At 43.3% G+C, this 25,937-nt stretch overlaps 1 protein-coding gene across 1 annotated transcript in view; it reads right to left on the bottom strand.

Annotated features, from left to right (window-relative positions):
- Positions 1-25,937, bottom strand: part of LOC119661227 (protein N-terminal glutamine amidohydrolase) — a 242,238-nt gene that overhangs the window by 196,580 nt on the left and 19,721 nt on the right. The gene's annotated exons all lie outside the window — the stretch shown is intronic.

Below are 25,937 nucleotides of genomic sequence, written 5' to 3'. Positions count from 1 at the left end.
AGGTTGAAGTCGGAGACCTTTCAGGCCACCTTCGTAAAGTGTCTGGTTAATACTGATTTCCAAATCAAAGACAGCCTGATGTGAATTCTAAGTAATATTGGCAAATTATTCGAGCGGATGATCTTTATAACAGATTACTTCCCATTCTCGATAAAGAAGGTGGTCGTTCTGAAAATAACTTCAGATTTCGAAAGACGAGGTTTACGACCGATGTAGCAAACACGGTAACCAACGTAATTAAATAATGATGATGATAACACCCAATGTGAAGCGTCCCTTCAATTCCGTGAGATGGAGTCGAGTGTGATAGGCCTTAAAAAAGAAGGCGGGCCGAAGTACTTGGTATGTATCTTTACCAACTTCTTAACCGATAGGTTTGGGTCCTATGATTAGTACCTTTAGGACCGAAATCAGATCAAACAAGATACGATGTTACACAAAAGTCCGTCCTAAGACCACCCTTCTAAATTATTATGTATAACGCTACGCCTTTCCGCTGGGGAAGTCACCATTCTTCTCGCGGATGACATTGGACTGACAGTTCTCAAATAGATTGAGATTTACGCGAGTGAAGTAGTTTAGGACCCCAACTTGGGGACAAGGTTTTAGGCGTAATTATCGACCAAAAGTTAGATTTCAAAGTAAATGGGAAATGTGTAGGATTGCAAGAATGCTATTTAATATAAGTGGCCGAAGGTAACTGCCGGTTGCCCCTTATTTCAAATGCCCCACCAAATTGACTAAACGTTGGAGAGAACGCACAACATGAGCTTCACAGTTCAAAGTGCCGAGTTTGGAGGCTACATTGGAATGCTGTCCACTGGAAACATCAGGAAAAGTATATTGTTATCAAAGCGGTTATGAACTGAAACCGAAAAGAAGCTAACAGCCAACCAGAAGAAGTTTAGGCAGGAATGCGCGATGTAATACTATATGGTCTAGGGGGAGGAGTTGGGAGAGGTGACTAATTCTCTAAAAGGAGCCGGGGTTGGCTTTTGAAGCACACCAGCCCCCATCAAAAGTAAACGAAAACAGGTGGTCAAAGGGTAGTACAGGTCCCAGAGCGAAACGTGGATTGGTACCCACGATGGAGCATAAAACCTGGAAAATGCCTGCTGAAGCAACATCAACAGCTCTACTACCAAACCTTATCTCCACCTCCACGTGGTGACCCATGGGAGCTCTTTCTTAACCAAAAGCTGCAGACGGAGAATAATGAAGGCGAGTATCCTGCGCCTAAAAACGGAACAAATTGTACCAACTGTCCTTCAGGTTGAGGGTTGACAACCCTACACGGAAAACAACTTGTTAAGAAGCCACAACAAGAGCCTCGCACTAGACGGATCACACAACGACGAACACGGCTACGACAAAGCAATAACGATTTGCGCATTTTCTCATGGAACGTGCGTTCCTTGTACCGAGATGAAGCTGCTGAGCAGCTAGCCGATACCCTGTCCCAATATGGGGCTGATATAACGGCGTTACAGAAGATGGGTTGAACAGAGACCAGTTTCATGGAGAAGAGCCGCTACACCATATATTATTGTATAAAGGCCAACCAGTAAATCATGTGCTCGGAGTAGGTTCCTTAGTCAGCCAAAAAATGAAATCTGCTGTTATCGGCTTTGGAAACATAAGCGAACGGCTATGCACTTTGCCCTTGCGAGGCAAGTTTAGAAATATCATCATCATCATCAACGGCGCAACAACCGGTATCCGGTCTAGGCCTGCCTTAATAAGGAACTCCAGACATCCGGGTTTTGCCCTAAAAGCTATCTGGCGTCCTGGCCCACGCCATCGCTCCATCTTAGGCAGGGTCTGCCTCGTCTTCTTTTCCTACCATAGATATTGCCCTTATAGACTTTCCGGGTGGGATCATCTTCATCCATACGGATTAAGTGACCCGCCCACCGTAACCTATTGAGCCGGATTTTATCCACAACCGGACGGTCATGGTATCGCTCATAGATTTCGTCATTGTGTAGGCTACGGAATCGTCCATCCTCATGTAGGGGGCCAAAAGTTCTTCGGAGGATTCTTCTCTCGAACGCGGCCAAGAGTTCGCAATTTTTCTTGCTAAGAACCCAAGTTTCCGAGGAATACATGAGGACTAGCAAGATCATAGTCTTGTACAGTAAGAGCTTTAACCCTATGGTGAGACGTTTCGAGCGGAACAGTCATTGTAAGCTGAAATAGGCTCTGTTGGCTGACAACAACCGTGCGCGGATTTCATCATCGTAGTTGTTATCGGTTGTGATTTTCGACCCTAGATAGGAGAAATTGTCAACGGTCTCAAAGTTGTATTCTCCTATCCTTATTCTTCTTCGTGTTTGTGTTTGACCAGTGCGGATTGATGTTGTTGGTTGATTCGTCTTCGGTGCTGACGTTGCCACGATATATTTTGTCTTGCCTTCATTGATGTGCAGCCCAAGATCTCGCGCCGCCTGCTCGATCTGGATGAAGGCAGTTTGTACATCTCGGGTGGTTCTTCCCATGTTGTCGATATCGTCAGCATAGGCCAGTAGTTGGGTGGACTTGAAGAGGATCGTACCTCTTGCAAATTACTTCGGCATCACGGATCACTTTCTCGAGGGCCAGGTTAAAGAGGACGCATGATAGCGCATCCCCTTGTCGTAGACCGTTGTTGATGTCGAATGGTCTTGAGAGTGATCCTGCTGCTTTTATCTGGCCTCGCACATTGGTCAGGGTCAGCCTAGTCAGTCTTATTAATTTCGTCGGGATACCGAATTCTCACATGGCCATGTACAGTTTTTCCCTGGCTATGCTATCATAGGCGGCTTTAAAGTCGATGAACAAATGGTGCAACTGTTGTCCATATTCCAACAGTTTTTCCATCGCCTGCCGTAGAGAGAAAATCTGATCTGTTGCTGATTTGCCTGGAGTGAAGCCTCTTTGGTATGGGCCAATGATGTTCTGGGCGTATGGGGCTATCCGGCCTAGCAAGATAGTGGAGAATATCTTATAGATGGTACTCAGCAACGTGATACCTCTATAATTGCTGCACTGTGTGATCTCTCCCTTTTTATGTATGAGACAGATAATGCCGCGTTACCAATCGTCAGGCATTGATTCGCTGTCCCATACCTCGAGCACAAGTTGATGAACCACTTGGTGTAACTGGTCGCCTCCATATTTAACTAATTCGGCTGTAATTCCATCGGCTCCTGGCGACTTATGATTTTTTAGCCGATGAATTGCACGGACTGTTTCTCCTAAACTTGGTGGTGGCAGTATTTGTCCGTCGTCTTCAGTTGGCAGGACCTCCAACTCGCCGATGTTCTGGTTGTTCAGTAGCTCATCAAAGCACTCAACCCATCGCTCTAATATGCCCATTCTGTCGGAAATCAGATTTCCCTCTTTGTCTCGGCAGCGTGAGCATCAAGGTGTATAAGGCTTCATCCTGCTGACTTGTTGATAAAACTTCCGCGCCTGGTGCGGTTGCTCCCTGTACTTTTCTTGTTGGTTTTCCCAGGCTTCCTTTTTCCGTCTGTGAAGTCGCTTCTCCGCTGGACGGAGTTCGTGATAAGTCTCTGCGCGTGCCCGCGTTCTTTGAGAATGCAACATTACTCGGTATGCAGCGTTCTTCCGTTCCGTTGCTAGCTTACATTCATCATCAAACCAGCCGTTCCGACTCCTTTTGCGGCTGGGGCCAAGTATGTTTGTGGCCGTATCCATGATAACGTTCTTCAGGTGATTGTGAAGATCATTTGTTGATGCTTCATCTCCAGGTCCTCTGTTGACTGCGGTTATTGCGGCATCCATTTCCCTCTTATAGGTGTCGCGGAGGGTTGTGTTGTGGATGGCTTCAGTGTTCACTCTCACCTGATTGTCAGAGGGGATTCTAGGTGGTATTGTTATTGGAGCTCGGAGCACCATGCCAACGAGATAGTGATCCGAGTCTATATTGGCCTCCCTATATGTTCTGACATTCGTCAAGGCTGAGAGGTGGCGGCATTCGATCAACATGTGGTCAATTTGGTTGAAAGTGGTCCCGTCTGGAGAGGCCCACTTATGTTTGTGGACCGCTTTCCGCGCAAACCAGGTACTTCCAACAACCATTTCGTGTGACCCTGCTAATTGAATAGTCCGCAGTCCGTTATCATTTGTATTTTCGTGTAAGCTATGGGAGCCAACGTATCGCCTGAATACGGGCTCCTTCCCTACTTGGCTGTTAAAATCCCCAAGTATGATTTTGATATCATATCTGGGACAGGCTTCGTGGGTCCGTTGTACTGCCTCGTAGAAGGTATCCTTCTCCGACTCTGCAGTCTCCTCTGTAGGGGCGTGAACGTTGATGAGGCTTATATTTCTAAACTTGCCTCGCAAGCGCAGAGTGCATAGCCGTTCACTTATGTTTTCAAAGCCGATAACAGCAGGTTTCATTTTTTGGCTGACTAAGAAACCTACTCCGAGCACATGGTTTACTGGATGACCGCTATAATATATGGTATAGTGGCTCTTCTCCAGGAAACCGGTCCCTGTCCATCGCATCTCTTGCAACGCTGTTATATCAGCCCTATATTGGGACAGGGTATCGGCTAGCTGCTCATCAGCTTCATCTCTGTACAGGGAGCGCACGTTCCATGAGAAGATGGGCAAATCGTTATTCCGTGTTCGTTGCCGGGTCCGTCGTTTTAAAATCCGTCCTGTCCGAGGCTCCTATTGTGGGTTCGTAACAAGTTGTTTTCCGTGTAGGGTTGTCAGCCCTACCCAACCCCCAACCTGGAGGACCAGTTGGTACAATTTGTCCCGTTTTTAGGCGCGGGAGACTCGCCTTCATCCTTCTCCGTCTGCAGCTTTTCGTTAAGAAAGAGCTCCCAGCGGTCACCACGTGGAGGTGGAGATAGGGTTTGGTAGTAGAGCTGTTGGTGTTGATTCAGCAGGCATTTCCCAGGTTTTATGCTCCATCGTGGGTACCAATCCACGTTTCGCCCTGGGACCTATACCACCCTTTGACCATGAGTACCATGTATAAGATATTCTTCGCTATCTAGGCCGGATAGCCCCATATGCCCAGAACATCATTGGCCCAAAGAGGCTTCACTCCAGGCAAATCAGCAACAGATCAGATTTTCTCTGTGCGGCAAGCGATAGAAAAACTGTTGGAATATGAACATTAGTTTCACCATCTTTTCATCACTTTAGAGCCGCCTATGATAGCATAGCTAGGGTAAAACTCTACACGGCCATGAGAGGAAATTGATCAGACTGACTGGGTTGGCCCTGACCAATGTGCGAAGCCAGATAAAAGCAGCAAGATCACTCTCAAGACCAATCGACATCAACAACGGTCTACAACAAGGGGATGCCCTATCATGCGTCCTCTTTAACCTGCCCTCGAGGAAGTGATCCGTGATGCTGAGGTAAGCGCAAGAGGTACGATCCTCTATAAGTCGACCCAACTACTGGCCTATGCTGACGATATCGACATCATGGAAAGAACCACTCGGGACGTACAAACTGGCTTCATCCAGATCGAGCAGGCGGATATGGGCGCGAGATCTTGGGCTGCACATCAATCAAGGCAAGACAAAGTACATGCTATCAACATCAGCACTAAAATCCAACCAACCAACAACATCAAACCCCACTGGCTAAACGGTAAGAATAAAGAAAGGAGAATACAAGTTTTAGACCGTTGATAATTTCTCCTATCTAGGGTCGAAAATCACAACCGATAACAACTACGATGATGAAATCCGCGCACGGTTTTCGGCAGCCAACAGAGCTTATTTGAGCTTACAACAACTGTTCTGCTCGACACGTCTCACCATAGGATCAAAGCTCTTACTGTACAAGCCAATGATCTTGCCAGTCCTCATGTATTCCTCGGAGACTTGGGTTCTTAGCAACAAAAATTGCGAATTCTTGGTTGCGTTCGAGAGAAGAATCCTCCTAAGAATTTTTGGCCCCCTACATGAGGATGGACGATTCCGTAGCCTACATAACGACGAAATCTATGAGCGACACCGTGATCGTCAAGTTGCGATAAAATCCGGCTCAATCACTTAATCAGTTGGATGAGGATGATCCAGCCCGGAAAATCTATAAGGGCAATATCTATGGTAGGAAAAGAAGACGAGGCACACCTTACCTAAGATGGAGCGATGGCGTAGGTTACGACGCCAGACGAATTGGTGGACCTCGGCGCAAAACCGGGATGTCTGGAGTTCCTTATTAAGGTAGGCCTAGACCGGATACCAGTTGTTGCGCCGTTGATGATGATGAAAAAAAGTAATGTAACTAATTTTAATAGAGTTTTGTATTACATAAAATTTAGCTAAATTTTAAATGTCTAAATTTGTGCCCATATCGGACGAAATCTCTCCCGTCACCAAGTATCCAATAGATATCAACTGGGCCACTTACACACAATTATGAGACAGAGTAACTCAATCAAAAAAGTCATTAAGTTTAGAGAACAAAATTATCTCTCGAGAGGTGACTAAACCCCATAATGCCTTTATAATTAATTAAAACAAAAATCTCTCATTTTCGCATTTATTATTGTCATTTCATTATTATTATCCATTTGCATTTATCATAACTTTTTTCAAGGACATTAGGGGGGCTAACACGGTGGCCGAAGAGATTAACTGAAATTGCATCATTACTTTTCATTATTTAATTTATTTTTGGACTTGGTGACCAGTGTATGAGTTATGGACTACTCGAGAGGATACGGATGGTTCCAGAGTGAAAGGATAATCGTTCATAAGTGCATGCTTCATTATTAAGGACAGTTTAAACTTGGAAAACCAGTAGTTTCCTGCCTTAATCTCCTTAACAGTAGAAGTTTCAGATAGGTTTCCCTCAAGTTATGTAGACAAAAATCAGGCCATCCCCTTAAATTTACGGAAAGTGCTCGTGTGTAAACATGACATTAAACTTCATAGCAATGATGCGGTAATGCACCAACGTCCCACATGCATTCCTACATTTCACCTTCCTCAAACTGGCGTCAACGTTTTTACAATATTCCAAAACACCAAACGACTCCCCATCATCATATGGAAACTCAACGACCATCGCAACTTGAAAATTTTGAGCACGTCCTTCCCAGCATTTAAGATTAAAAAAAATTATTGACTTCTCGTATTTATGTCCTGGAAAAATAAACTTTCGGTCATTTGGCTTTCAGAAGTTAACTTGCACGAAAAATTGCTGTACGTGACACAACACACGTGAATGTCATTTTTCATTTTTACAACTAAGAAACGCCATACACTCGTATATTATCCTTACAAGGAGCAAATGGCAGTTGACTACATAACCGGTCGACGTACGAAAATGGGGCCAAAAAAGGACCTCCATACATGGCGCTATGTAGGTATCAACTCAAAGGATATGAAGTCAGATCTTGTTGATTTTTCAAGGGTCATTTTGGTTGTATTTGAATGGAAACCTTGAAGGAAGTCCGGTAAAGTGATTGGGGATTCTTTTTTCGGGTCAATACGGCAAAATCGGAAGAATGTAAAGGACATCGTAGTGTTAATATTGGAATTTCTGCAGTGTGGAAATATTTGAACCATACACATATCAGTACATACTCAAGTTGCAGAAGGTCAATGCCATAAATCAATTGTTTGTATGAAGAGTTGTTACGTCCACCTAGTGACGATGAATCCTCAATGAGAGAGACCTGGTCGATGGGCTTGAACCAATTCACTCTGGGAATGTATAGATTTGATTTCCGCCCCCATGGAGTTTTCTTTAGACGAAAAATTCAATTAGGAGAAAAGCAATTCGATCGTTCATGGCCATGTTGATATCAGAATAATTGCTGCATGTGGACTGGTACGTAATGAGGATAGAAGTGTAAATCGGAAGCTCTAGATTTAATTAGATTGGAAATAATTAGAACTTGGAAATGTGGAATGGGAAAATTTAATTCCGGATTACGATTCGATTGTGATTTAGAAGCTGAACTGGAATTCCAGGCATCTAATTTGATTTGGTGCCCTGGATCGCATTTGGAAATAGAAAGCATAAGCATTTTGAATAGGAAATAAGGTGGAATAGATAAGCAGAGCGGAAGTCAAGAACTTGCCCTTTCAAGTTTGAAAGGTTTGATGCATACTTGTACATACAAATTGACTTACTATTTCTCAATTTGTTTGTTTCATATGGGGTATTAATTTATCACACCAGGTATGTCCTTAGATGAATTTGCCCGAAGTTCATTTTAGAAATTAAACAAGTAATGAAAGCAGGGTATGGTTTTCCACCCAGCTAGGGAAACCGGTCAAATATGCTATGCTACTCATCGTATTATAGGCAATTATGATAGATTGACTGTTCTGGTATTGGGCGGACAGGTTGGTGATTATGATACTAGAAGTTCACTATGTTTTGAGTTGCACGCTAAATCATTTGGCGCCCGATGTTGTCGCCAGCTGTAAGGTCGATGAACAACTTAATCAGCGGGAAAAAAGATATATAGCTTAATGCATTTTACTCAAAAAGTGAAATATTGATACTTTGGGTAAAATCGCTACAAAGGGAACTTAGAAATGCATGATCTAGTCCTGGGGTCCTAGTTTTTAAGGTTTTGTGTAAAATCGGTTTAATGTCGGTCTGACTGTCTGTCTGTCCGTCTCACGCATTTTTCTCGGAGACGGATTACATCCTTTCACGACCAATTTAATAGGGGTGAAAAAATTGTTTACACCTTCCATTTGCATATATGGGGATACATGCAAAGGGGAGTGTAACATTTTTTCCCCGAATACAGTCAGGTTATGGCGCAGCAAGAAATTTATTTCGAATGTTGCGAATACCAGCGGACAGATGACATCACCGGCGCTCGCCACTCAGTTTAGACCTCGCCACAGGAGTGAAGAGCAGAGTGCCATGAAGGGACGGCAGATATGTCAAAGAAAACGGAGGCGTTTATAAAAATATACATAGACAAATTGGAAAACCGGAAACTGGACGCTTTTCGGTGTACACTTTTCAATATACACTCAAATGAGTATACAACTTCCTTAACAAGGGAGTATAGCTTTCTTATCTTGTATCCGCCCAAGCTCGTTGAGTCTTTCGATGACTTATCTGTTTTCTTTCATTGCTCATTTACTTGTGTTTAGACCTAATAATAGTAATATTGTCAAGGAACGTCGCACTGCGTCCTAAAAGACCTATTGTACCACTATACGGGTTGTAGTATATCTATTAATAGTGCCCGGATAGCTCGGAGGCTGGAGAGCAAGGCTACCATAGAAGAAGGTCGCGGTTCAAATATCGCTGATGGCAGAGAGATTAGTATCGTGGTTGGATGTCAGATACCAGTCAACTCAACTGGGAATGACTTCTTGAGTCAAATTCTTCTTTCTTTTTCTTTAGCCTTTGTCCCGGTCACAAGCGAAGTCGGGTCGTCGTGATCGCCATTTTGTTTTATCAACACCGTTATCCACTGTTGTTTTAGCCGCCGTTTGGTCACTTACCATTTGCTTCGATGTTCAGACCAATCTTGGCGAGTGAATTCTCGTCAGAGCGAATTATTTAACCATACCATCGAAGACGTCTCACTTGCAATTTTTTCACGACCAGTACAACTCCATATCGCGAGTATCCTCATTTTGGATGCGATCAAAGCGTGTTACGCCACTATTCCAACGTAACATTTTCGTCTCCATTACCGCAAGACGCCGTTCATTGTTTTTTTTTATAGTTGACCAACACCCAGAACCACAGAAGGCGACAGGATGTACGTCATTACGATAAATTTTAGATTTGAGACGTTCGTTGATTGTTATGGTGGAACGAGCAGCTTGTATTCCGGACGCACGCAAGTGTGAACCGTGACGGCCATGAGATTGAAAAAAAAATTGACAAAGAAAATTGTTTTCCGGTCTCAGTTAGAGACAGACGAGCCTGAGGAAAGAAGAACTCCTCTCAACAAATTGTTACTTTTAAATACAAAAAAAAAAATAAGAACTAAATGTCAATTATAGCTATACTCTGCATAAAGCAGTGTCCAGATATTGGGTGTTCCGTGTGACGGTGCCCATAACAAAAACAAAGAGGGGTGGCGAGAGCGCGCTTCCTTGATGAACACCAACAGAGATAGGAAGCGGTATTGATACACCCGCTACACTTCCAACTTTACTTTGGATCGTGGTAGAGCAATTGAACTCAGCGTACGAATTCTTCTGGCACTATGTGTTGTCGTGGAGCATACAAAGTGAGTTCGTGTACCACACGGTGAAACGCCAGTGCGTTCGCTACGCTGTTTCATCGGTGGCTTGAATTGCAATTCGACAATCAATGGGCGATGTTGAAGTGAATTGTGAATAGCTTTTGCTCGGACTAACTTACTTACCTCCTGACGCCGTCCATACGTCAAGAACCCTTGCCCATTTCTCAACAGGACCGGGACCGTCCTAGGATTTTTCCCAGGCTTGTCACTCAATCCGATCATTCTTTTTAACGACATTGGATGTGTTTTCTTGGTCCGCCTGTCACGGGACCTGTCACCAAGAGAGATCAGGTAGAATTTCGCGTAGTGGAATAACACCAACTATACTTTATTTATCTCTTTACCTGATCTCAGCATTTTGTTTTTGTTTTACTGAGGATAGTACAATGTATGTTGCCTCCTTATCCTGCCTCTTTTACCTGCGCTTGGGACCAGCATGCTATGTAATTAACGACAAGCGTAATGCTGGCCACATTGCCTCCTATACCGCTACGGTCTTGAATAAAGTGCTCTAACATGCTTCAAGGCTCTGGTCGAATTAGATTGCCGCGCCAACAATTATAAATATTATTATATTAACTATAGTATGTGTATATGCTTCAAGCCTCTAATGGATTATAGAGAGGACCTTTGTTATGCTCCCTATTTCCAGGTGTTTCGCCCTGGCGTCTGGTATTAGCTAATCTCCCAGTTGACAAAACCTACATACTTTGACCAAGTGCAAGACACTGTCCCAACATATGTGTGGAGGTTTCATCACTCTCCTGAAAGAATCTACAGACAGTGTCCGTAGATATTCCTAGTTTCCCCAGGTGATAATTTAGCCCGCAGTGATCAGTGAGTATTCCTACAATGATCTGCAGGCTCTTCTTGCCGAGGTTTAAACGATCTTTCGAGCGCTTGGGTTCGTATTTACCCATGAGCATCCTGGGCTGTTTCATTTCTGGTAAGTTCGCCCAAGACAGTTCCCTCAGCCGCTTCTAGACCTAAGCTATCCATTTCTTTTATAAACCTAAGCTATCTACTTCCTTCAGAAGAGATATTGCAATTTTTTGTATAAGAGTTTGTGGCTACGATTATTTTTCTGGGCACAGCGGTGTTAGCCATTCTGAGTTCAGAGGCTGTCATAATATTTGGTTTCCATTCGTCGAGACTCTTCCCTCTCTTTTATTAGAGTTTCGGAGAGAATCTTCTCTTCTTAGATGAAACTTCCTTTCCTTTAAATTTTTACGTACGAGATCATGTATGCTTTCTGTGATGAAACACTACTATCGTTCAATGGGAAAGCATCTCAAGCGTGCCTGTGAAAGAAGCTCTATACTCATGCGAAGACAGAAAACTGCCATTCAAATGTGTGTCCAAAACATTCACAAAAAAAAATTTAACACGTCACCAAAAATTTGGCTTTTAATATTTCTTAATAATCCTAGTTTGCGGACTGTAGTTAAATGCCGCTTACTTTTTTTCTTTAAGATAATCACAGCGCCCTCTAGCGTGGCGGCAGAAAAACACCTTTTTTTGGAGATGGGTGTGTAAATTGCTCTGTATTTCAATAACCAGCTATGCGATCGGGGTGGGAATTACTGTACATGCTCAAGATATTAATAAATTTATGGTGAAAAATTCGTATTTGTATCTCCATCCAGTTCTTCACAAAAATTTCTAAAAAAAAGCCAAAAAAACGGCCTTCACACGGGATGACCCCCTTAAGTACGATGAACCATATATCTATTCCTTGAATTAAGGGTGTATGGTGATCAAAATGCAGTCCAGGTCCCCGGGGGAAGTGGGGACGTATTCACGATATACACAAAACCTAGAAAGCACATACATAATCAACACGAATAGTTCGGTTAGCGAATCTCCTTTCTTTCTCCACATGGAAATCTCTAATTCGCTATCTCTATTCTTAACGAAAAACTACGGACTGAGAAGGATGTAGTCCGGCCTCCAGCGCCTACAAATGGGACAAATTGTACCAACTGGTCGTAGAGATCAGGAGTCGATATAGAGCTGACAAACCTGTCTGAAAAGATTACCAATCATTCATCATCATTACGAAGGCAGCCTCGGACTGGGCTGAAAACACAATGAATGATCCGCAAAAGAAAAAGAGCAAATACTTGTCCTTTTCTCCTGGAAGTGCGTTCCCTGCGCAAAGCAAGAGTTCTTTAGTATCTGCATTTAAAATTCACTTTATTTATTAAAAATTAATCAATGTTATTTAAGCATCGAATCAATTAGGAATCGAAACCACGACCTCCCTTTAAGCAGGATCCTGCTCGATTGGACTGAGTTTCGCTTTTCAGTCAGCCTCGTGGCCGCCAGCGCTCTTTCGTGCAACAGGCATACCGCACATTTGCTTAGTTGCTAGCGGACCCACCGCCCGTTTCACACAGGCCTGTGAGCGAAACAAAGATAGACTGAAGGTGTAAGGTCAAGCGAATAACGAAGCTACAATAGCTTTTGGTGGTCCTCCAGGTTGGATGATCTAGTCCTGACTGACAACCCTACACGGAAAATAACTTGTTACGAACCCACAACAGAAGCCTCGAACTGGACTGATAACACAACGACGAACCCGACAGCGACAACGGAATAACGATTTGCGCATTTTCTCATGGAACGTGCGTACAGAGATGGAGCTGCCAATCAGCTAGCGGATACCCTGTCCCAAAATAGAGCTGATGTAACGGAGATGCAGCAGGAGATGCATTAGACAGGGACCGGCTTCCTAGAGAAGAGTCGCTACACCATATAATATAGCAGCCATCCAGTAAACCATGTGCTCGGAATAAGTTAACCAAAAAAAATTAAGCCTGCTGTTATCGGCTTTTGAAAACATAAGCGAACGGCTATGCATTCTGCACCTTCTACGACGCAGTAGAGCGAACCCTCGAAGCCTGCCCCAGATATGATATCAAAATCATACTTTTATTTTAATTTATTTTTATTTTAATAGCCAAGTAGGGACGGAGCCCGCATTCAGGCGACACATTGGCTCCCATAGCTTACATAAAAATACAAATGATAACGGACTGCGGATTATTCAATTAGCAGTGTTACACGAAATGGTTCTTGGAAGTACCTGGTTTGCGCCGAAAGCGATTCACAAACAAACGTGGGCCTCTCAAGACGGGACCACTTTCAACCAAATTGGCCACGTGTTGATCGAAAGCCGCCACCTCTCAGCATTGATAAATGTCAGAACATATATATATCCAATATAGACTCGGATCACTGTCTCGTTGGCATACTGCTGCGAGCTCGAACAACAACACCACCCAGAATCCCCTCTGACAATCAGGTGAGAGTTAACACTGAAGCCATCCACAACACAGCTCTCCGCAACACCTATAAGAGAGAAATGAATGCCGCAATAATCACAGTCAACAGAGATCCTAGAGATGAAGCATCAACAAATGATCTTCACAACACAAACATACTTGGCCCCAGCCGCAAAAAGAGTCGGAACGGCTGGTTTGACGATGAATGTGAGCTTGTAACGGAACGGAAGAATGCCGCATAGTGTGTGATGTTGCATTTTCAAAGAACGGGGCCACGCGCAGAGAGTTATCACGAACTTCGGCAAGCGGAGAAGTGACTTCACAGACGGAAAAAGGAAGCCTGAGAGAACCAACAGGTCTGTGAGGAGCGCAAGTTTTACCAACAAATCAGTAGGATGAAGCCTTATTCACCTTGATGCTCATCCTGCCGAGACAAAGAGGGAAATCTGATATTCGAGAGAATAGGCATGTTGGATCCATGGATTGAGTATTTTGATGAACTGCTCAATAACCAAAATATCAGTGAGTTGGAGATCCCGTCAACTGAAGAAGACAAACTAATGTTACCACCACCAAGCATAGAAGAAACAGTCCGTGCAATCCACCTCCTTAAAAGCCTCAAGCCAGGAGTCGACGGAATTACAGCCGAATTGGCTAAACATGCAGGCGACGAACTAGAGGCTTCACTCCAGGAAAATCAGCAACAAATCAGATTTTCTCTCTGCGGCAAGCGATGGAATATGGACATCAGTTGCATCAGCATAGCCAGGGTGAAACTGTACACGGCCATGGGAGAATTCGATATCCCGACGAAATTGATAAGACTGACTAGGCTGACCCTGCCCAAGTTAGAGGCCCGATAAAAGCAGCAGGATCATTCTCAAGACCATTCGACATCAACCACAGTCTACAGCAAGGGGATGCCCTATCATGCGTCCTCTTTAACCTGGCCCTGGAGAAAGTGATCCGTGATGCTAAGGTAAATGCGAGGCGTGCGATCCTCTTTAAGTCAAGCCAACTACTGGCCTATACTAACGATATCGACATCATGGGAAGAACGACCCGAGACGTACAAACTACCTCCATCCAGATTGAGTAGGCGCCGCGAGAACTTGGGCTGCACATAAATGAAGGCAAGACAAAATATATGATGGCACAATCACAACCGATACAAGCTCCGATGGTGAAATCCGCGCACCGTTATTGGCAGCCAGCAGAGCCTATTTCAGCTTACAAAAACTGTTCCGCTTGAAACGTCTCACCATAGGATCAAAGCTCTTACTGTACAAGATTATGATCTTGCCAGTCCTTATGTATTCATTCGGAGACTTGGGTTCTTACCAAGAAAATTGCGAACTCTTGGCCGCGTTCGAAAGAAGAATCCTCCGAAGAATTTTTGGCACCCTGCATGAGGATGGACGATTCCGTAGCCTACATAACGACGAAATCCATGGGCGATACCATGAATGTCAGGTTGTGGATAAATTCCGGCTCAATTGGTTACGCTGGACGGGTCACTTAATCCATATGGATCAGGATGATCCAGCCCGAAAAGTCTATAAGGGTAATATCTATGGTAGAAAAAGAAGACGAGACCCTGACCCTGAGATGGAGTAATGGCGTAGGTCAGGACGCCAGACAGCTTTTAGGGATATGGAATTGGTGGACCTCGACGCAAAATGGGGATGTCTGGAGTTCCTTATGAAGGCAGGCCTAGACCGAATACCGGTTGTTACGCCGTTGATGATGATGATGGTATCATTCCTTTCACACCTTCTTGTGAATATAATGAAAATTCATTGTAATCCTCCCATTCATAACCTTTGAAACCAACTAGCATCACTAAAATGCATCCTTAGTCAAAAACACAAAGGCTTGAATCTGTGAAAACATTGCTCCATGCAGAACATGACCGACTTTTTAACTGATTTATTCAGGTTGAGTGCCATGAAATTGAAAATATGCAACATATTCGCTTATGCGAAAATGCAAACAAAACCAATTTCAAATATTGCGTCCACGTACGGACGAGCTCTTTGCAAGATGAGAGTTCCTGCATTCTACTATTTGGAAAGCATCCAGGAAAATAGAATGAGAACTAACGGTCAAGGTTTTCCGCACAATATCATTATTAGGATGGAACTCTTTTGAGTGGTGTCCTTCAATATCTGAGCAGAAAGTTTAGCTTCCAAGTTTCAGGTTTCTTTCGTTATTTGAAAATTATGTTTCGTGACGCATGGCGCTCGAATAAAATTCATAGTGTTGAAACTAACTGACAGGTTTATATTGCCTTCAATGTAGCGCTAATTGTCGGTGCTTTTCTTACCTCGTTAGCCAAGAAAATATAGTTCCAAAATACACGCCGTAAGTCACGCTAGACAACTAAATCCTACCTTCAATTTTACGCATTGCGAAAAGAATGACCAATTTGCACACTACCTAAACAACCTAAAGGATGACTTTTTATATGCTCAAGAGTGATAAGTGGCGAGCTGACGCATTTCAATCTTCTGTACATAACGCAAGCTTTAAGGTCTTAATCTTTTATTCATTTCTTGTCTCACCAAGCTTTAATGGTGACCTACTTCCCCTAGCTAGTGATATAAAATGACTACTTCAGTTACAATTAAACCGTGAAATTTACGAAGTGGTTTTCACAAAAAAAACGGCAGTTTCTACGAAACTTCTAAATAATTTATAAATATTTCAAGAAGAGAAACAAGTGACAGCTGACATTAATATTGACGTTGACATTCGTACCCCACATAAATCAGTTGCCATGATATTTCAAAATCATATCGTAATTCTCAATAAATAGAAAATATTTGAGTTATAAGGGAAGCTTAAAAAGGACAGATTGAATGCGCGTGGGTGCAGTGGTTGAAAAATGTCAAATGTTATAATATAGGAAAACAAATGTGTTCGTCAAAATATTTCGAAATTTTTTTAAGGGTGAAGGCTTAATTTTCAACCCCATCCCGGAAGGAGGAGAGAGAAGCGGAAGGTCTCTTTCTCATATTGGTTACCCCCACTTAACAAATTATGACACCGAAAATGGGGGAGAATTTTGATATAATCAAGGCAAAATTTGATTTGATGAAGTAAAGTAGAACCACTTTTGGGCACCATAACCTTTTAGGAGGATGACCGCTGCAATATTTGATCGAAGTTACAGGGGCAAAAACCTTCCCCATCCACTTGTATATCGTCTCTATACTCCCTCCTTACTGGGGAAAAGTTGAAAATTCTAACCTTACCATGATTATATCAAATAAAAGCCCACTTTGAAGGCCATACCTTTTTAATGGGGTGACAGCCACGAGTTTTCATCAGGTTCAAAGAAGGGGGACCCTCCTCCACCTCCTTCAAAAACTGCTTATCCTCTCCGGAGATAATAATAATAATAATCGTTGGCGCAACAATCCATGTTGGATCAGGGCCTTGAAGTGTGTTAGAGCACTTCATTCAAGACCGTAACGCTACACTAGGAGGCAATGTGGTCAGCATTGCGCTCGCCCGAGATTATTACCCTGATTTGACTCAGGTACTCATTCACAGCTGAGTCGACTGGTATCCGACGTCAAATCACGATTCAAATTCCACTGCCACCAGCGAGATTTGAACCGCGACCTTCCGTACGACAGCCTTGCGCTCTAACCACTCAGCTATCCGGACACTCTCCGGAGATGGGGTTGAAAATTCAACTTTTACCCCTTTAAGTTCTTTGATGAGGAATTCCAAAGAGAATAAAAGCATTATATATATATATATATATCATTATATGCTCGTACCTGGCTGGGAATGCCCACCATGTCAGGAAGTTTTAATAACCAAAGAGAGAGAGGCATTCACAAAAGGACTTGTGCATTACCCGATGGACCTTTTACCAAATTTACCGTTTGCTGATCCAAAAGCAATGGGCGATTAGCATACTTAACTGTGACTCGGATTATTATTTAATGAAAACCATTTATCGAAACCGTATATCTACAACTTACGCAAAAAATCCGGTCCTTTCAGAAAATTTGACATCGATAGACTCCACAATGAATTCATAACGCACGCGACGATATTTTACTACCTACTAGCTCCTTCGGGCCAAGGATGGGAGAAGCGTTTGAAAGAGACCACTAAGGTAGTACCTCTACCTTGACCCCAGTCTCAGTTTCTGGAAAGCCAAATTAGGTTGAAAGCGACGAACTCTTAGTGGCATTGTAGGAGAAGCAGCAGTTAACCTGCTGAGCTATCAGAAAGGTTGAATGTACATCGTACTCTCATGGAGTAAGAAATTTGTTCCCTGAGTTATGTGAAATTCGATGACTGGGTTACCCAAGAGTTGAATAGACAAAAATCGGAAAGTTTCCTTTCGTAGTTCGTCAAGGCGTTTGCAGCAAGTTAGGTAGGTATTTGTGTCCGCTGAGATCCCGAAAGAATGGTCCGTAGCATGACTCTAGCTAAAGCTGGGTAATCGCAAAGGAAGTGCCTCAGGATTTCCTCCCTTCTCCGCAGCTTCCGCAATACGGATTGTCGGGAATGCCGAGTTTGGCGGCATAGGCCAGTGCCCCATGCATACCGTCGGAATCTTGTATGTATTTGCACGCGTCTGGCACAGGAGCTCTCGTAATCGGGCTTTGTTATAAGCGGGCCAAATCTTCTTTGACTTGGCACAGGTGGTGAGCCTTCGCCATCTGAGGTGTGTTCGAGAAACCTCCCGCACCGACTCCATAAACCATCTTTTATTCGTCGGTGAAGAAGAGCATGCATAGCCTCGAAACACGCCACCAGTCTTCCACTCTGCTCTGATTGGAAAGTCTATAGCGTGAAGTTCAGCTTGCGTGTAGCATAGTCCATAAGCAATGGCCAGATTTCCCGAGGTACTTCGTTTAGAATTTTACTATGGCCGTAGGGGTTTGCTGTCCAGCGGTCGGACTCACGTAGTCTGAAGGCACTACACGCTACAACGTATTTAATATGTAGGTCTAGGGGGAGGGGATGCAGGAGTACATTGAGAGCATCTGGCAAGACTGTAGATCTCCAGTACCACCTACACACGCGGTTCTTTAATTCGTATTAAGTTTCGTTCTATTGTACAGTGTGCTCAAACCCTGCCACCATACAATAAAGCCGTACATTAGGATTGAATGCACAACAGCTGTGTACCTCCAGGGAGCCATTCTTGGCCAGAGACTCTATTTTTTGGCAAAAGTTCTCCTGCAGGCAAGGCTACACAGGCCTTCTATATTCATTTTCCAATTTAGCTTTGGATCCAGGATAACACCAAAATACTTTACATTGCAGGAAAGAACCAATCTTTATTCATTCAGCCGCGGGAGATGGAATTCAAGTACCCTTGGCTTAGTGGTTTCGTTTTGGTTGGGTTTATCTCGAGTCCGCATCTTACAGCCCACAGGCACACCTTTCCCAACGCTTTTTCCATTATATCGCTCATAATGGAGGAAAACATACCTAACACTAATATCACCGAGTTGTCGGCATCACTCACTCCGCTGCTGTCCAATATTCGCAAAATTTCGTCCACCACTATTAACCAGAACATAGCTAGTCACAGCTCTGGTCTCTGGTCCCAGATCCGACTGGATTATTTTAGTTCTTAGCTTGGAGATAATCCTATGCGTAAGATCCAACACTGGTCAAGGCTTCCTTGATGGCGTTATTGCTTACGTTGTTGAATGCCCCCTAGGTAGCTAGGGTATATTCCTACTACTGCAGTGACCGCCCAGCCGTGCCAATTACCTCGTACAAAACAGTTTCTGCAGATTTGCCTTTGAGGTAGGCATGCTGGGACTCAGAGAGAGGCGTTCCCTCCATAATCGTAGTCGTCAGTAGACCTCTCTAAAGAGGTGTTCCAAATGCCTAATACTTGGACACTTCGAGAAGGCATGCATTAGCGGCATCGATCGGTCCGATGGTGGTGGTTCATCTCCGCAGATCACGTGTCCTTCTTTCTTGCTGAAAATCGTCCAGAGGTTATTCCCTCAGCAGGAGGAGGGCGCCGACACATTCCGACCACCTCTGAATGTGACGGCAATTACGCCAGTCACCAGAGACGAGCGGTAGAATAGGATACAATAAACCACTAGATCTGGACGAATTACCGAATGATGATTCCGAAAGTGGGAGGGCCACGTTATACCTCTTGGTTACTTATAGCCAAGATGGTGACCTCAATCATGCTGCATGCGACCCCACTTTGGAGGAAAGCGTTGTGAATGTCAGTGAACGTTTATAAACAGAGTGCTGTCTGCAAGACGAGAGCCGTGAGGGTATGATCTGCCTTTAGCACTGTCTCAAATGATGCAGCATTCGTCACTCGGGAATGATGCCGATTGACATCTTGGCAGATCAGATGGCGAACATATACAATACGAAGTCAATCTCCTCCCTTATCACAGACGAACGATTGAAGAAGGAGGTCCGTAAATAGATGGAACCGATTGAATACCCTAGGAAAGGTGATGGTACCAAAAAATCTGGTGCCGAGAATGGTAGCATGTCAAGCGGATTGGGATGCGGTGCGAGGTGGCCAAGCTAGAGTGAACTGACTCCGCCCCGTGGTGTAATACCTTATAGTGTTTGCGGGGAGTAACGGCTAGTCGGGATGGTTTTAGTGGGTAAATACCGGATTCGCATTTCCTCTTGGACAATGACGCAAGAGGAAAAAGAATACTCATCGTACACTTCATGTTCATCCGAGCATTTTTAATGTTCTCGATACCACCGTCGAGCAAAATGCGAACATTCCACAAGCCAACCATAGCCAAAGGTCATGAAGTCAGTCTCTATCTGAGATGCTGCTGACGTGTCGGGAGCAATAATGTATCGAAATTTACAAGTTATTAGCCCACAAATTGCTATCCTCTTTACTGCCATTTTACGACAGAGACATGCAGAAATTGATAGTTTTGAAAATGGACTGATTTTGTAGAGTCTGTCTTCCGAATTTCCCTCTGGAATACTAGAGACCCCATTATGAAGTTCCTTTAGTCTAAGGTCGACCGACGTGCAACGACAAATCAAGGATCAAGCAAGATTTTGACAGATCACATATGTTAAGAAGAAGAAACCGATTACAAATTGGATTCTTATGATAAGCACCTAAAGAAGGGAGGAAGTTTCCGATAAAAGAGTGGTAATTTCAACCCAAACATGATTGATGGCTTCAAACAAGTTGGTGTGGATATCTGTATGTACATGGAGCAACTGTACGTCAGTAGACCAACGTTAATCCTGTGAACAGAGCGACATTGCAACAACTCTAGACCACCCTCTTAAGGGAAAAACGTTGGCATTTCTGTCCTGTCATGATTGATAAGTTAGTGTAAAGTGATATCCTTTTACACCAAAAGCAATCCCCAGAGAAACACGAAGGAATTCGTTTCTTTCACTTATTTACCCCAGGAATACTATTATTTACTAAGACAAGCCCGTTTTCTATTTTTCACTTCCTTGTTTGACGCTATTAATCATCCTGGAAAGTCCCTAAAGACTTCGCGTGTTTCGCAGTTTCACCACTTCTGACCATCTCCTCCACCTAACTTTCGAACCCTTAAGTAAAAACTTTCTGCGGTTTCTTATCAACTTTTTCGAGAAATCTTAGAATGGCATCCTACTCGGCAAGCATTAAAAAATTAAAGCGTCCTACAAGAATACAACAGAATGAAAAGCTTGCAGCAATAAGGATGGAGACAAGGAAAATAATTGAATGAAGCAGGACGAGTAAGAGAGAGATTGAAAACAAGAAAAATTCAAAGGAAAACTGATTACCTAGCACTAACAGCCAACGTGCACACAGGACACGAGATGCAGACAAAAGTGTACCAGGATATTTTTGTTTGCTGTGTACTTAGTTGTTAGTCCTGCTTTTGCCAACTCCACATCGGACAATGTTACTGGCAGATGGAATAAAATAAAATAGCGCTTACGCTAACACACTGATAGCATCACAGGAAGTTGTAGTCGCCTCCAGCTTCTATGTGCTCTGGTCTCGTGGCTCGAGACAGGAACGATCCTTGGAATGGATTTTCACTAACCATTCAATCAAAAGGACGAAAAATGGACGTTAGTTATTTTTAAAAAAAAAATAACGCGGATAAATGGAAGGTGACACAATGGAAGGCAGCTTGGCAACAGCCTTCTAAAAATGGGATGCCATATGGTGGAGAACAATTGCCTCGGAGGATATAAGCATGTGCTGCAGATTCCGAGGGTATGGTGAATGTCTAATCAATATGTCGCAACAAAACTAGAAAGACGCACTGAATTATGAATGACTACAAAGTGGAGAACGTGGCAAATGAGTTTTTGAAAAATTATGAGTGACTTTCAAAAGCAAAAAGGAAAGGTCCTTTAGAAGAAGGTCATATCCTTTTACGGACCATAAATATGGTAAGTATATAAGTAAGGAGAAGTTCATGACAATAATGGGATAAAATTTAGCAAAACGACCTAGTTGCCCGATGGAGAGCCTTTCACAATAAATTGTTTCCGAGTGTCTTTAGGAACGAGAGAATGGATGAACTTGATGTGGAGTATTTTATTTACAGACGCTTCCCTCTAGGTTGATAAGTCTCAGTCCGACTGAAATTTCCTGCGTATTGTGACAACCGTCGTTATGACTTTTATCATTCCGCTCTCATATCAGATAATAACAGGACCAGAAAGAAGTCGAAATTGAATCATTATCCATTTAAAATAATTTTAAAGCAAGAATATTTTTTTCCCAGGCGGACAATTCTTTTATCATTTCCTTGACAGAGAACTTTATAGCTTCAGGATATTTTACAAACACTTTGATCCAGCAAGAGCATTTCACGACGAATGGAGAAGAAGACGTGGGTTTCGACTGCTTTGATCACATTTCTTATTCTCCCAGTAATTAACATAATAATCTACGGTTCTCTTTATTCAGCCGAATTCTTTGTGATAATTGCGATGACTACTTCTACCACATACTATCCCTCCGCACGGCTACCGTTCTTCCATATTTTATATGCTTTATATTTTCTCTCGAGGCATTCCTAAATTTTTGTTAACAGGCAAGGCCTATTGTTCACATCCACGTTAATCGCTATGAACCTACGCAGGACCTGCTTTTACAAACCCTCCCCATGATGAGCTTCTTTTACAAACCTTCCACGTGAAAAACGTCGAGGTAACTATGTACAATCGCAACTGAATGACGAAACTTGTGGAAGTTAAATTCGTGAATATATGGTTACGCTACACCCATTGGGGCATAGTGCGTCAAACCATTTACGAGCTACCGTACATGATCCGCTGAAATGCTCTTCAGCTTCCTCTAGGACTTCTCCCCTCTCCTTTTCTGCGCCAAAGTGCTGTTTCGCCCAAACACTGCATAACGTAGCCAGCAGTGGAATTGTCGCCCCTGTTTAATATGTGACCTATCCCATTACCACTTCTGGCTTCTGATAATATCGTCTACGAGTAACCAAGCTGCGCACCGACTAAATTCTTAGTTCGAAGTAGTAACAGGCCAGTGTACCCCGATGACATATCGCAGACAAGTGTTGACAAAGGCATGGAGCTTTTGAGTAACAGTGAGGGTGCTTCCTCCATATAGCGGCCACAGTTACATCTGCTATCCTCCTCCTAGTTGGACAATAGTACAAGCATTACAAATGTCTTGATTTCGACGCGAAAAATTCAAATCCCTAAAATGAAGCCCATATTTGACACGGAGATAGACATATACTTGACAACTTTCCCCCGAATATGAGTCAGTGACGAGAAGTTTTTGTAAGAAAAGGAGCTGAAAGATAGAGATACTGTCAAAAGGCTATGATGTCTCAAAAACTACAGAAAAGGCAACACAAATAGCAAAAACAAGGGAACCAACTGTGCCCAGATGACAAGTGCTCTTCGAACTATCGGTGGAATGATAAGATCGCTGAGTTGTAGACTTAAAGGGGATTCTCCCAGCGAGCCAAAGAAATCCGACTTCGGCGAACATCACAGGAAACTCAATGGGATATTGGAGGTATGCTTGAACAAATACATATTAATTTTTCTTTTGATGTTAAGGGAGTCCTGAGCCCGCCATCCATTTGATGACGAATAGTTCCAATTGGAGAGGAACTCGCTCCCCTTCTTGCGTCCACGGACCTCACTTTTTACAAAAACAAGTCGGGAAACCGGAAGCTAGACGCTTATTATGAAAGGTTTTGTGTATTTCTTTTATAAAGAGATTTGGGTGTGCATTTGTCCCATTAGCATGTAGCACGTAAAATATGCATATATTATGTGAAAATATCCACTTTCAAGTGATATTGACGCGCATAGTTTGAATTTTCTGAGGAGCAACAGTTTTGACCTAGCATAACTTTGTTTGTAATAGTGAGATTTTCACCAAATTTGGTAGGATCATGCTCTATGCTGTAGCCTACATTGGTGATTCTAGGGTGAACATAAGGGGGTTTTCCTTCAATTACTAAAAATTATAGTAATGTACTATTATTAACTTTATTTGAACAGGTATCGGTATGGAGGGTATTTAGGACCCTAGGCACCATATAGTGGCAGCCCCTTATTTTTTTCAGATTTTTCGGTTGGGTAGTTTCTGAGAATGGGTTCGTTAAAAAAATGATCACTTTCAAACCCCCGAACTCCCCACCTTTTCAACAAATGTCAAAACTAATTGATACCCCTTGATACCCCACATGACTATATTTGATGAAAAAAAAAAGTACACCCCCTTTTGCATGTATGAGGACCCCCCCTTAAATTCGACGTAAAAGGATGTAACTCATTATATGCGTGAGCGTTCACAGTTCCCACCTTTCTACCAAATTTGGTGCCAATCGCTACAACCGTCTCCGAGAAAAATGCCTGTGACGGACAGACAGACAGACACTAAACCGATTTTAATAAGTTTTTGTGTTTACACAAAACCTTAAAAACGACGATTTACGGTTTCATCCATGGCAGAGGCAACTTATTAGATGCTGCAACATCGCATGGCGGTAGCGGCTTTCAATCACAAATGTTTTCTCCTGGTTAATTAACTGTCTTGATAGATCCTGAGGTGATTGACCTCAAGATACTGCTGACAGATAGATACAATTTTTCATATTTTGCAAAAAATCGCACCTTTCCATTGAACTTTGCCATAAAAAGAACAGAAAACAGCGCTGGCGACCATGAGGTCGGCAAGGAAAAAGGCACTTGTTATGATTCCGTTCCTTGATATCACCAGATTAGGACCTTCACTTGAAAGAGTCGATTCAATCGATTTTTGTTTGAAATAGTAACTCCGACAATCAAGAGAAAATAAGTGAATGGAATAACGTCGTCGAGGAAAAAATTAGAAACGTTTTGCCCCGCCTACCGCAATTTGGACTTTTTGTTTTGTCGCATGTACTTTCCATGTGCGGGAGTGACTATCTACTGAGAATAGAAACAGCAGCAGCAACCATCAGCGACGTCACCCTTGGCGCGGGGAAATCAGCCGGACAGCAAGTTGGAAAAATTTTCCAGCTGGGCCAGCTGCTGCAAACGGTGGCACTGTCTCTAATTTAGCGGAGGCGGTTGACGCTTTGCATTCGTGAAGAAGGACTAGAGCCTTATGTTCTAGACTCGCCTCCCGAAAAGGCGATTTGGTAGTAGGTCATCAGAACTCTCGACAAGTGTCGGGGCATGCTGATACCACCGAAACTTTGCGGAAAAGCCTACTACTAGATGTACCAGCCCCTGAACTTCTTCACCAAAAAATTAAACTTGTTAGGGGCTTTAACGACGGCTACCCTAAATGCAGCACCGCGTCGCTGAACAATTTATGATCTCTTGAGCTGGCGCCATTACCAGATAAATACGGGCGCTGATGAGCGGAGTAATCGCCTAACGTCACAAATGTTAAAGCCGTAGATTTGACTCTAGGACTTACACAAACGTTCTCTTCGTCATCATCAACGGCGAAACAACCGGTATCCGGGCATCCCAAACAACTACCGAAATCGCTGCAATTTGGGAAAGCCTCTCGAATATCAGCGACTCAGCTGTACTCACTTCTCGGTGAACGCATGCTAACCACATTTCCTTCTATTGCATAGTTGCCGCCTTGAAATGAAGAACTCTAACCAAATTCAATGCCTAAATTCAAATTATATACATGGTTGCCATGTCCTCCTTCATGGGGTAAAGCCCATCAACCTTCTTTTTGCACTATCGTTCACGGTTTGCTGAAATGCGCTTCAGCTCCTCCAGGAGTTCCCGATATGCCTGCACTGCTATACTGTTCTACGAGATGTTTTCTTTGGGCGGCCCAATCTTCAAGCATTCTACGAGAGTGGGTTTCACTGCATAGCGTAGCCAGGAGTATTCACTGCCACTTCCGCCTTAAGATCGCATCCGAGTGACAGACCAGTGCATTTGAAATAGTATCAAGCCCG

The sequence above is a fragment of the Hermetia illucens genome, chromosome 1 (assembly GCF_905115235.1).
Source record: "Hermetia illucens chromosome 1, iHerIll2.2.curated.20191125, whole genome shotgun sequence".
In the NCBI taxonomy this organism is placed as follows: Eukaryota; Metazoa; Arthropoda; class Insecta; order Diptera; family Stratiomyidae; genus Hermetia; species Hermetia illucens.
Note: the sequence above shows the minus strand (reverse complement) of the source record. Positions and strands in the feature narration are given on the sequence as shown.